Source organism: Rhipicephalus microplus, chromosome 1, assembly GCF_043290135.1.
Source record: "Rhipicephalus microplus isolate Deutch F79 chromosome 1, USDA_Rmic, whole genome shotgun sequence".
Lineage (NCBI taxonomy): Eukaryota > Metazoa > Arthropoda > Arachnida > Ixodida > Ixodidae > Rhipicephalus > Rhipicephalus microplus.
In genome coordinates, this window is record NC_134700.1 from 233,214,879 (window position 1) to 233,228,275 (window position 13,397).

The 13,397-nt window shown below is 50.2% G+C and overlaps 3 protein-coding genes across 4 annotated transcripts in view; 1 reads left to right on the forward strand and 2 right to left on the reverse strand.

Moving 5' to 3' along the window:
- Positions 1-13,397, reverse strand: part of LOC142761647 (myosin-IIIb-like) — a 410,699-nt gene that overhangs the window by 301,007 nt on the left and 96,295 nt on the right. The gene's annotated exons all lie outside the window — the stretch shown is intronic.
- LOC119160162 (uncharacterized) overlaps positions 1-13,397 on the reverse strand; it is a gene marked incomplete in the record, with an annotated part of 240,686 nt that overhangs the window by 64,156 nt on the left and 163,133 nt on the right.
- LOC119166429 (elongation factor-like GTPase 1) overlaps positions 1-13,397 on the forward strand; it is a 409,196-nt gene that overhangs the window by 54,559 nt on the left and 341,240 nt on the right. The gene's annotated exons all lie outside the window — the stretch shown is intronic.

Consider the following 13,397-nt stretch of genomic DNA (forward strand, 5'->3'; position numbering starts at 1 on the left):
TGCTAACGGCGCCTGCGTAAATTTCGGTCTGGTTCACTCACTCAGACTCAGATTGAGCCGTGGGTCTCAGTCGGAATGTGTCCGGAGGAGTCATATGTTAGTGATCGTGAGTCCGGTTGAGGAAAGTTTTGGGACATCTGAGTCGGAGTGAATCCGGTATAGAAAAAGTTTACTGAACCTTAGTCTGAGTGAGCCCGAAGCGGGAAATATATTGTCGCGGTTCAACGTAAGCAGTGCACCGAGACGTTGAGTCCGAGAACCAACGGCGTGTGTTTTTATGCAGGAGCCAAGAGCAGGCGAGCAAAGCAAAAGCACGTCGTCTTCTTCAGTCCCCCTTTTCATGAGCTGTTGGAGCGCACATCGTCTTCGTTCTTTGTTTCGGGTGCGGCATTTGCCTCCCCTTAAAAGGGCATCGCCCCGATGCTATAGGTGAGACAGTAATTCGCGCATGAAGTCACTTTGTAGACGCTATGGTGCCTCGCTGAGTCACTCGCTGACGTATGGCTTAATGCGCACTACGTGCACAAGCTCAGGTCGGTGCTGGCGACGCCTTGAACAGTTTGGGCTATCCGGGACGACTTCATAGGTAACGTCACTTAGTCGTCGCAGCACTCGATAAGGTCCGAAGTACCTTCTGAGCAATTTTTCGGATAGTCCCCGTCTTCGTACAGGCGTCCACACCCATACCCTGTCCCCGGCTTCGTACGTTACAGGTGTATGACGTTGGTTATAGCGGCCTGCGTCGTACTCTTGCTGTTGGTATATTCGCAGACGTGCGAGCTGCTTGGCTTCCTCTGCGCGTTGTGTAAACGCGTCAGCACTCGTTTCGTTGTCATCGCATTCGTGTGGCAGCATCGCGTCTGACATCGTTCTTCCTTCTCGTCCGTGAACAGGGCTGAATGGGGTCATCCGTGTGGTTTCTTGCTTCGCAGTATTGTATGCGAACGTTATGTAAGGGAGAATCTCGTCCCAGTTTTTGTGTTCGATGTCCACATACATTGAAAGCATGTCTTCCAGAGTTTTGTTAAGTCGCTCGGTCAACCCGTTGGTTTGTGGGTGGGAAGCTGTCGACTTGCGATGAATAGTACCACTGAGCACCAACACATGATCTAAAAGCGCGGCCGTGAATGCGGTTCCGCGATCTGTTATAACGATCGATGGCGCACCGTGTCTCAGCACAATGTTCTCTATGAAGAACCGGGCTCTGCTGTGCCTCTCTGGATGGCTTTTGTCTCGGCGTAGCGAGTAAGGTAGTCGGTCGCCACTATAACCCAGCGGTTACCAACACTAGAGGTGGGAAGTGGGCCCAAAAGGTCTATTCCGATCTGGTCAAATGGCGTTGTCGGGATCTGGACAGGGTGTAGCAAACCGGCTCGTTTCGTTGGAGGTGACTTGCGCCGCTGGCAATCGAGGCAGGTCCGAACATGATGCTTCACGGCAGCGGTGAGTCTAGGCCAGTAATATCTCCCTCGAACTCTGCTCAGTGTGCGCGTGTAGCCTAAATGTCCAGATGTTACCTCGTTGTGGCACGCTTGCAACACCTCAGAACGAAGAGTGGTAGGGACGACAAGCAGGTAGGTGGACCCGTCTGACGAGAAGTTCATTTTGTGAAGGACATTGTTTCGCAGACAGAACGACGATAGTCCTCTTGTAAAGGCTTTGGGCGCATGCTGGCTTCGTCCTTCTAAATAATTAATCAAGCCAAGTAGCTCAGTATCGTCATGCTGGTGACCTGCGATGGTTGACGTGTCGAGGATTCAGAGGAACGCTGTCTCTTCATCAAAAGCAGCAGCCGCCTCTATTGGTGATCGATATAGGCAGTCGGCGTCCGTGTGTCGTTTTCCCGACTTATACACCATCGTTATATCAAACTCCTGTAGTCTAAGGTTACAGCGTGCCAATCGCCGGAAGGATCTTTCAGACTTGTTAACCAACACAACGAATGGTGGTCACTGATAACGTTGAATGGGCGGCCGTACAGGTATGGGCGAAATTTCATAACTGCCCACACCACGGCGAGGCATTCCTTTTCAGTGGTCGAGTAATTTGCTTCTGTGCGTGACAAAGTTCTGCTTGCGTAAGCGATCACTCTTTCCTCGTCGTCCTGGCGCTGCACAAGCACAGCTCCGAGGCCAACATTGCTGGCGTCAGTATGGAGCACTGTAGGGACTGTGTCATCAAAATGGGCAAGCACGGGGGTCGTCTGTAGACGTTGCCGCAAGTCATTGAAAGCATCTTCCTGATCGTCGCCCCAAACAAATGCAACGTCATCCCTCGTGAGACGAGTTAAAGGTGACGCTATGCGCGCAAAATCTGGAATAAACCGCCGATAATATGCACAGAAACCCAGAAAACGCCTCACTGCCTTTTTATCTGATGTTGTTGGAAACTGTGCGACGGCGGCAACTTTTTCGGGGTCTGGACGAACTCCTGCGTAACTGACGACATGGCCAAGAAACTGCAGTTCCTCAAAGCAGAAGTGACATTTCTCCGGCTTGAGCGTCAGGCCTGCGGCTCGTATGGCCTGCAAGACCATTTGCAATCGTTCAAGGTGTTTGTCAAACGTTGTAGAAAACACAATGACGTCGTCAAGGTATACTAGACAGTTTCTCCATTTAAGCCCAGAGAGAACAGTATCCATGAGACGCTAGAAAGTTGCAGGCGCGGAACACAAGCCAAATGGTAAAACCTTAAATTCGCACAGTCCGTCTGGCGTCACGAAAGCGGTTTTTTCACGATCCCTGGGGTCGACTTCAATTTGCCAATATCCGCTCTTTAAGTCCATGGAAGAGAAGTAACGTGCGTTTCGAAGCCTGTCAATCGAATCATCTATGCGGGGAAGCGGGTACATGTGCACGTCCTTTTTTGTAACCTGATTTAGCTTTCGATAGTCCACACAGAAACGCAGGCTGCCGTCCTTTTTCACTAGAACAACAGGTGATGCCCAGGGGCTTTTCGACGATTGAATGACGTCGTCTTCAAGCATTTATGTTACCTGCTGTTCTATCGCTTCTCGTTCTTTTGAAGCCACACGGTACGGATTTTGATGGATTGGTCTAGCCGTGTCCTCTGTGATGATTCGGTGCTTGGTCAAGGACGTCCGGCCAACTTTCGAGGTCGACGCAAAACAGTCGTGGAACTCGTCTAGCAGCACAAGCAGGCGATCCCGCTGTTGCTGAGTTAAAGTAGGGCTGACGTCAAGGTTAGGTGCTAGGTCACGTGGGTCTTGTGCAGGTGTTGCTTCGAGTGCTGAAAAGCAGTCATGAACATCTGCGATCTCGTCGAAATGTACCAGCGTTGTGCCTTTTGGAAGGTGCCGTCGCTCGGAGGTGAAATTGGTCAACAGCAAGTTCGTTCGGCCGTCGGTGACATTGACTATTCCTCGTGCTACAGAAATCCCGTGTGTGAAAAGCAGCAAGGTTAGTTGGTCGGCGACTCCTTCACCGTCGAACGGTACGTCAGTGCTCACATGCTACTGAAACGAGGATACATGATCGAGGCGGCACGACTATATTGTGGTCTTTGAGACGAAATGATTTGTGCTCTGGTGATGTAGGATCAGTCAGACGAGCACTCTCGTAAAATGAAACCACGCGGTCCGGGATGTTGATTATTGCGCCCTGCTCCCTGAGAAAGTCTATTCCTATAATTAAATCTTTGCAGCACTCTGGGAAAACAATGCAAGTCGCGACGAAAGAAGAATCTCCTATGCTGATTCTTACTGTGCATCTTTCAGTAGGGAGCAGCAATTGACCACCCGCTGTTCTTATATGTGGTTCTGTCCATGGCGTTTTTACTTTTCTAAGATGATCAGCCAGCTTGTGACTTATTATGGAAAAATCAGCACCCGTATCAACCAAGGCCGTCACTTGCTCTCCATCAATAATTACGTTGAGGTCGGCGCTCACCATTTCGTCGTTGTTAATATTCGTCGGCGTCGGGTCGTTCTGTAGCGGCAGTACTGGGGACATTTTATCATCTTGTGGTCGGGCTGCGACCTTACCCCGAGAGGTCGCCGCCTTTAGTTTCCCCGGTAAGGGCTGGGCGACCTTGTTCCCCGAAGGTCAGCAAAAGTAGTTGATTCGGTGACGATGTCTTAGCAAGGGATGGAGAGCGTGACCTGTGGGCGGAATTGGGCTGGCGATTAGGAAGCGACTCGTGATAGGGAGACCACGTTGTTGAAGGTCCTCGAAAACCAGGGTCGTCATGGCGAACAATGTAGTTGTCGTTGGCACGGCGACCGTCGTACCCTGGCCGAGACGGGCGAAGCGATGTGTCGCGGTACCAACAATAGCGAGCTATGCGGCCGGCACCACCACAGTTGAAGCAGAGAGGGCGCCGATCGACGGTGCGCCAAGCGTCCGTTCTGCGAAATTGTGGGCGTCTTATGTCATCTCTTGGCGTGTGAGTAAGGCGCGGCAAGTGGTGGCTGATGAGATGGAGACATCGGAGACATGGGCCGACGTCTGAAAGCCTCCTGCAATAGTTGCGACGAAGGTGCGGCTGTAGGTGGCTGGTAGTAAGATGTAATAGGCGGGACGGGTTGCGGACGGCGGACAGCGTCGGCGTAACTCCGTTGACGCTGATCGCGGCCGAAATCAGCTGCTGAAAAAGCGTGCCTAAGTTCCTCACGAACGACTGCGGCAACGGTGGTCACTGGTGTATCCACTGGAGGGGTCCAAAGCTTCTGAATTTCTTCTCGGACAATATCTCTGATCAGGTCACGTAGGGAGCCCTGATTGTCCAGAGTCACTGAAGCGGCGTTGATTGGGGTGGTAGTGGACGAGCGATCATATTGTCTCGATCTTTGGTGCAGAGCACGCTCAATGGCAGTGGCTTCTCTTATAAAATCGGCCACGGTAGTTGGGGCATTGCGCACAAACCCAGCGAACAGTTGTTTTTTCACGCCGCGCATAAGGTAGCGCAACTTCTTCTCCTCGGACATGTTGGGATCAGCCCGACGACAGAGGCGCATCACGTCTTCAGCAAACATTGCCACAGTTTCGTTAGGTTTTTGAAGCCTTAACTCGAGCAACTGCTGAGCCCGCTCTCGACGGTCGACGCTAGCAAACGTGTCAATCAGCTGCTGACGAAACTCGTCCCATGTGGATATACGGCCTTCTCGATTCTCAAGCCACGTGTGAGCGCCGTCATCGAGAGTGAAATACGTGCGGGCGAGCTTCTGTTGAGCATTCCACTGGTTGATGTCGGCAACGCGTTCGTAATGCTCAGGCCAATCTTCAACATCTTCATGTGGGGCACCACTGAAGCGATCAGGCACAAGCGGCTGAAGAAGTGTTACCTGGGCTGGATTGGAAACGAGGCTGCCTTGTATCCCTTGGACCAACTGTGGCTGGCTAGCGGAGGCCATTGGTAGAGGTATGTAATGCCTGGTAGAATGTTCGTCGAAGGAGCTCAGCTCAGGAGATAGGCCTAGCAACCGCCGACTGAAGCGGTGCACTGGTGTCGTAACAAGTGGCTGCGTGTCGGGACTTGATGAACGGCTCCCAGATGGGGTGTTGAGCATCGGCAGGCTTTCTAGCCAGCGCCTCCACCAGTGTCGCGGTTCAACGTAAGCAGTCCACTGAGACGTTGAGTCCGAGAACTGACGGCGTGTGTTTTTATGCAGGAGCCAAGAGCAGGCGAGCAAAACAAAAGCACGTCGTCTTCTTCAGTCTCTCCTTTTCACGAGACTGTTGGCGCGCACATCGTCTTCGTTCTTTGTTTCGGGCGCGGCAATATGAAGCGCTGTCCCCTGTATTTTAGAACGTCCCTTCACTCAACGCTTCACCTTTTCTTGAGAAAGCCGATGGGAGCGCCGTCTCTAGCCACGGCAAGTCACTGCATATCAGCGATAATGTTCTGCGATTCTTGAGTTCAGCGTCATTTTGTGCCGAGCTGTGGCGCAGTGATCAACTCTGTCAAGTGAAGGGTGAAAGTCGAGTCGAGGAGCGCTTGTGAATACGGGGGTGTGTCTCCTGCTTCTTCTTTGTCCTGTATTGCTGTCTCAGTGACTCTTGCCTCCGCTACGCCGTGGCGTTACGGTGCTCGACTGCTTCCTGAAGGTCGCGGGTTGGATCGAGGCCGCGGATGTCGCATTTCGGGGGAAGTGAAATGCAACGTGCGATGTCAGGGAACGTTAACGAACACCGCATGGTCGAAATTTCCGGAACCCTCCACCGCGGCATCTCATAATCGTATAGCGGTTTTGACCCGTTAAACCGATGATAACAAATAGGATCCCTTACCTCGTAAGCGGGTCATTGCGTGATCAACCGTTGATAGGCATCGGCTATTCGTTCATTCATTCATTCAGTGACTTCATTGTCAGTAACCTGTGTTAAGGGGGGAGCTAAACATACCCCTCCTCTAGCTATGCCAGCGAAACACAGGTGCGACTGAGTAAATTATGGGGCTGACTTGCCCCCCCCCCCCCTCTTAAATGAGGAGTACCCGCCCCCTCCATCCTTTCCCCGCCTGCGTATACGCCTATGCACCCTACCATGTGTGTAACGGATAGGACGAGCGGCGTCAGTGTAGAAGCTCGGTGCTTGTCGCCGTGCCTCCGTTACCGATGACGTTTAAGTTGCAGCTGTCTTAAATTCCCACCCAACGGCGCCCATACGAGGGCAAGGGCAGACAGGACGTCCCTCCACCCTCTCTCACAACCGAATTGTCTCGTGCTCCCTCTTTGTTAGCCCTGTCCCTGTTCCAGTGATCGCCGAGCGAAGCAAGCGTCTCTATTTCTCGAGCGAAACAAACCGAACTGCCTCGCGCGAGCAAGACCGCCTCGGGCCGATTGAATTTGCCCGCTGGACCGTGCACTTTCAAGTGCACCGCGCACGGTGGCGTTTGCTTCCTCCTGCGGGGAAACGAGGAGAGCGCCCATGCATGCATGTCTCGGTTGTCCTCGCATGCTCCTCTTCTCCAGTGGTGCACTCGTCGGCACGCTGCATTGCGCCTGTCAGGAGGGCAGAAACGTGGGGCCCTTCCGCGTGACACGCTTTACACGTGTTTCCCATACGAGTGTGTGGTTACACCCGACACGCCACGAATGAGCGTCCGGATGCGTTGGGTGAACTGCTCCGCAGTGCTCAAGTGGATGGAAGTCGCTCTGCTGCCGAACGCGAGGTCGAATTCCGTGGCGGCCGCATTTCGTCTGGGGTGGAATCAGAAAATAAATACATTGACGTAGGAGCTCGATGTTTACGGTGAAGCTGTTATGCCTATACCCTGTGTCGTCGCCGTAGTAGTAGTAGTAGTAGTAGTAGTAGTAGTAGTAGTAGTAGTAGTAGTAGTAGTAGTAGTAGTAGCAGCAGCAGCAGCAGCAGTAGTAGTAGTAGTAGTAGTAGTAGTAGTAGTAGTAGTAGTAGTAGTAGTAGTAGTAGTAGTAGTCATGCAGCCCATGGACCAGCGGGGGCCAGTTAAAGATATGAATAAAACTAAATCATGATGACACTCAAAATGATGCTAAATAATCAAGGTGCTCATGCTTGAAACGTAAAAGCGTGTGTATTTCCGATCTATCGGTGGGTTTACGGCGCCACGTGGTCTCGCTTACTAATCACGTTAACTCGCGCTCTTACAGGTCTGCTGTCCAAAGGTTGTCGCTGTGTGACTAAGTTTTTGTTTTCTTTTGTTTTGTTTATATTGTTCGATGTAGCATCTTCCTCCGCCTTCACATACTAAACTTTTATTAGCAGCACACGGGGCTTTCGGAAATAATGTACACTGTCGTTCTTTATGAAAAGGAACACGCGATCGCGTGACCTGCGCTCTACAACGTCTGCCTACGGTATCTTGCAGCCTTGTCCAGCGGCCATAACTCGTTTTGTTTGCCATTAGATGACGTCAAAAGCCAACGTATTTTCTTTTGCTATCGGTTGATGATAAAGTTTTTTCATTCCATAAAAATAAAGTTTTTTTCATTCCATTCCATTCCATCGGTTGATGATGGTCCTGTAAGCAGCCGCCGGAGAGCGCAGACCATGTGCTCACGTTTTTTCTATCATGAAGGACGACAGTGTACATTAAAGTGGCCCTGCAACACTTTTTAGCGCGGTCAGAAAACGCTGCCGATCGGTAGTCGAGGCTCCTGAGAACAAGCGAGCCTAACATTATGGCGCAGCATGTGGCTTACAGGTTACAATAATTCTCAAATTCAGCTAGAAATTGTGCCGTCTTCTCTCGACCAATGATTCCAGAAACACAAATGACCGCACCATAAACTCAAAGTTCACCGCCGTCGGTCGATTTAAAAAGAGTGAGCAGCCTAGTTACCGTGGCCGCCGCAGGATGCCGCCTTGTGCCCCTGCGCGTTCTCGCGACCTCACTGAATGAAACCCGTTGCTCGAAAAAGGGCGCCACGTTATGACACGTGTTGGTGGAGGGACACATCGTCTGGCCCTGTCGTCAACCCCCTCCCTGCGTAGCTTTCAACACGCTCGCTGGTATACGAAAGCGCTTTAAGACCAATCCTTGCTACTACGCTCGTATTTGACACATTCCAGATTCTTTTGCGCGCAGTTGATTCGTGAGCCATTTCTTGAGCTATTTTAATGAAGTCATTCGACGATTACATGAAAGAAAAAATCCACACATCTCCACAAAGGAGATGATGACGAGTGGGCGAAAGTAAGTCCTAAAAGGTCCCGTAATGTCTACGTTCAAATCGTCGACTAGTATAAAGGACGGACGGACGAGCTGATGGTGTGCTGTACGTAGCGGAGCTGACGATGCGATGTAACGGAGTTGATCGAACCTAAGTTGTTTCTTACGTGGCGCCACACAGATGGCGCAGCTTCGCCTCGACTGTGCACTATCGTCGACGGATTGCAGACGGAAGAACATATTGAGATGTTAGGGTGATTCGCCCCTGAAGGTGTAGCAGGGCTTCTATAAGACAACAACCGTGACCGCGAAGAGAGCTCGCAGACACGTGATGATATTTCCTTCTGGCCTAGAACCACATTGCGACGACGGCGTACGAATACAGTTATATTGATAGGCTGGCTTCGTCGTGAACAATGTGGTGTCCGTTTCGATTATGATGCTCAGCAGGGCCCGCCCACATCCGCGCGCCGCTGGCATCGACCTCTGCGGGCGATTGTTGTCATACTCTCCGCGGCCGTTGTCGTGATAGCACACTGCCCTTCGTGACGGAAGCCGCCAGAAAAACATGGGCTGAAGTGTTGGTGATGTTTTCGGTGGTGCACTGACTATACATGCAGTGCCCGCAGTGAGAACACCCGTTGCGATGAAGTAGCCCGTGTCGGTGCTCTCGTTTCCAGTCATCCGTGATGACCAAGTGGTGAGAATGGCCTCGGTGCATCCACCATACTGCTTTCTTTTTTTCTTTTTTTTGCGTGGGCGTTCGCTGTTCGTACGCGAGGTGCACTCATTCCTGACGCCGCGACAATATTGTCATTCGATTATATATATTGAAACGCGCTAGCGTTTATATATATATATATATATATATATATATATATATATATATATATATATATATATATATATATATATATATATATATTTCAATATATAGCGCGCGGCGCGGCTTACCGCCCTTGGGAATTCGGTCGTATGAAACCGCGTTGAACTCGATTCTAACGGAATGCTTTTCGTACGAGGAATCGTGGAGTTCGAACGTGCGGGAGCAACGTAAGACCGTGCTATAAATTAAGTGTGCAGGAGCCATGTCTTCCGATGCTTCGGCTCCCGGTGGAGTATGCGGTACAGATTGGTGCACAGAATACTAATGTCTATGCATTTAGCTTTGCAAGGTAATTTCAGTGAGTGGAAGTTGACCATGGAAGTTTCTTGAATACACTTTATAAAGTTGGTTCCAGCATGATTATAGCGTCTGAATATCAGAAAGTTCAGCCAGTTGGTTGAAGTTCAACGCAAAAAAAAAAGAAAAGTAGACGACTCAGACTCGCAGGAAATAAAAAAAAATGAAGGAAATGTATGTGTTTGCTTCATATCACTTTTGCGTGTGTGTGGGCACGCATAACTTTATTTTACGAGCACCTTTAGTTGTTTTTTTGTATCCCGTTAAGAACACGTTTAACAAGGGCTATAATTAAATAAAATTTAGCAGTGGACCCTGATGAATTTGTTGTGAAAAATTACTATCACCGAGAACATCTCATATATATATATATATATATATATATATATATATATATATATATATATATATATATATATATATATATATATATATATATATATATATATATATATAGTTTGATTAAGTTGTAAGGTTATATCATTTGCTGACATCATAGTTAAAAGAAAGGCAGATCTTAAAGGAATTCTTTGAATCAACTGGGAATATACCTTTCAATATCTTTCGAAAGAGCGTAATGTTTAAGTATTCACAGTGCAATGCAAAGTGCATGAATATTTAGTCACTGTTTGATGACGTCATGATTATGGTACAACGACAATGGCATTACGTTGGGACGCACTAGCACAATAGAGATCCAGTGTAAGAATGGGAGGCGACAGACGGAAACGCAATGTGCAATAGATGTTCCGTAAACAGAGGTTAGATGCCTCAGTCAGGCTGACGATTCGACAGAAGCCTTCCTTGTCAATGGCTCGTTGTCTTCTTTGGCATGCCACTTTTAAAGGGCTAGTGGTTAGAGTCTCTTCTCGTTGTCAATGTCGGTAGATGGTAATGACACCGACCACCGACAGTGACACCATATGACGTTGGCCACGAAATGAGAGAAACTGACATGCAAGAATTGACGAGGCGTGTTCGAAAAAAGTAAATCGAAACGTGGGCCGCAGGCGTTCTGAGGCACCATCACTCTGTTTGTACAGCTTCTATCGGATAATGAATAGTAATTTGCCCCTGTCGCTCAAGAGGAAAGTATACCGTAACAGCTGCACCTTACCGGTCGGGTACTTGCCTACGGAGCTAAAACCTGGAGGCTTTCAAAAAAAAAAAAAAAAGGGGGGGGGGGTTCAACTTAAATTGAGAACGACTCAGCGGACGATGGGAAGGGGCGATGATTGGCGTAGTTTTAAGGGACAAGGGCAGAGTGGGTCATGGAACAGAGAGGTGTTGAGGACATCTTAGTCGAAACCAAGATGAAGCAATGGGTGAGAGAGGACATGCATGCAGCGCGTATAGGCAACATAACTGCTGGTAAGCTCTTTGCCACAGGCCTCTTCCATCCATTACGTTCTCTTATTTCTCTGCACCACGACTCTCAGATTGCCCGTCTTTCTCTCACTCGTCAAGGCCAATGGCTATTAGCCCAAGCTGGTATCCCTCACATTCCCGTTTCCGTTCCCACCTTGCCTTCTGCCGCTAGCACCGCTGCTTCTAACCTTCGCATCCTTCCCCTCCCATCCAATATGTCTCCCGTTCTTCACGCCGGCCGGCGTCATGCGGCAGCACAGCATCATTCTCCTCCTCTCTCTACACAGGGAGTTGCCTACACGGATGCCTCATACATGGCTCCTCGGGGCTCGTGTGGCTACGTTATCTACCATCCACACCTTTCGGCACCTGACACGCACACCAGCGGGCCATACTTACACCCGCCAAATGTACTTTCGTTCGAGGTCCTTTCCATGGTCCACGCCATGCAGTCATTTTCCTCCCTCCCTTCTCTCCCCGAGTACACGATTTACTCCGACTCTCACGCCGCCATCCGTCACATACAGAACAACACGTTGCCCCCTGCTCTTCAACAGGAGGTCGAGCGAGCGGCCTCTGCTCTTCAACCCTCCACTGTCTTCCTCCGCCGGGTTCCTGGGCATTCGGGTATTAACGGCAATGAGCTAGCTCATCAGCTTGCCCGCGATATATTGCACCGGGCACCGTTCATTCCCTGGCCCACACCTTCGGAAGACAGTGAGAGCTCCGCGAATAACGATGGGCAGATCTCCTTGCGTCACACTATCAAGGAGGTATATCTCCAGCTCTGGCTCGACAAGCGTCTTTACCCTCCCCCCCATCCATCACTCACGGCGCTCGAGGCTCGAACTCTACGGCACATCCAAATGAACTGCTTGATAACCCCCTCTCGCCTTTTCCTTTATAAATATAGGTCTAACCCCTGCTGTCCTAATTGTCCCTCCACATACGCTGACACTGCCTGTTTTACTGCCCAACTGCTCAGCAATCCAGCTATTACCCTCCCCCATCCTTTTCCATCACCTCCTGGCTCGACTGGATCGGCGCCGAAGGGGAAGAAGAACAGTGTCGACTGATCGCACAGGCGGTCGAAATGCTCGGCCTGTAAATTTGGCTGAATAAAAGTCTATTACTACTACTGCTGGTTATTTGGAGTAACTGACTGGATTTTAAGGTAAGGCAAACACACGAAAGGGAGACAGAGAGTTAGGTGGACCGGTGAGATGAAAGAATTCGCAAGTATAACGTGGCAGCAGAAAGCACAAGACCGCGTTGATTCGCGGATCGTGGGAGAGGCCTTTGCCCCGCCGTGGACGTACTCAGGCTGATGATGATGATCATGATGACAATTTCTATTTAGGCGGGAAGCCTTAAATGCCTCATCAAACGCAAAAAAAAAACGACCTTCGGCGTCGGTGGAGTCGACACGAGTGATGCAAAAATCTCGAGATGACGTCATCGTATGACGTCACAGATGTTCAAAAGTGGTGACGTCAAAGGAGCCAGTACAAAACCAGATACGCTGTTGAAAGCTTGGAATGAATCGGGTGCTGAGGGCAATGCAAGAAAATGCCAGATGTAGAAAGCTTTCGGAGGTGAAAGGGATTCTTTTTTTTTTTTTGCATGCACGAAGGGTGGAACGTGCAAGACTAGTGCTGTATGGTATCTACTTCTCCATTCCGCGGCCATTTTGCGCTCCTCGTTTGTACTGTCTGGGCATCTTATCTAAACCGAAACGTTACGTTGTTACAAGTTACAACGAAAAAAGTCAGCGGTGTGACAAAGGTCCGATTTGAATACGACGACAAAGTTAACCGTCTGACCGAAGATGCTCCATGGAAAGTAGACGCTAAAGAAAGGAACGAGAAGGGAGACAACTTAGCAGAGAGCCGCGGACAGTGCATTCTTCTCCTCCGTTTCGGGTGCGCATAGCGATGGTATCGCGTTCGTTGTCTCGCGTTGGTCCGGGCGTTGACGTAATCCCCCCGGAAGTTTGGCGTTGCGGTCTCCCGCCGCGTTTGTTCCACGCTTGGGCTGCACCAGCAGAGGCCGTGACGGCCCTCGTTTCAAAAAGGGGTGGGGGGGTGGGACTGGCGCTTGCACGCACACACACACAATTGTATATCCGCTTATCACTAGACGTGTACTCTCCCGTACGCGTACCCGGCCGCAGTGCTGATCCGCGCAGCCACCGCCGTTTGGCGACGCATGCAAATGCGAACAGTGAGGCTATTCC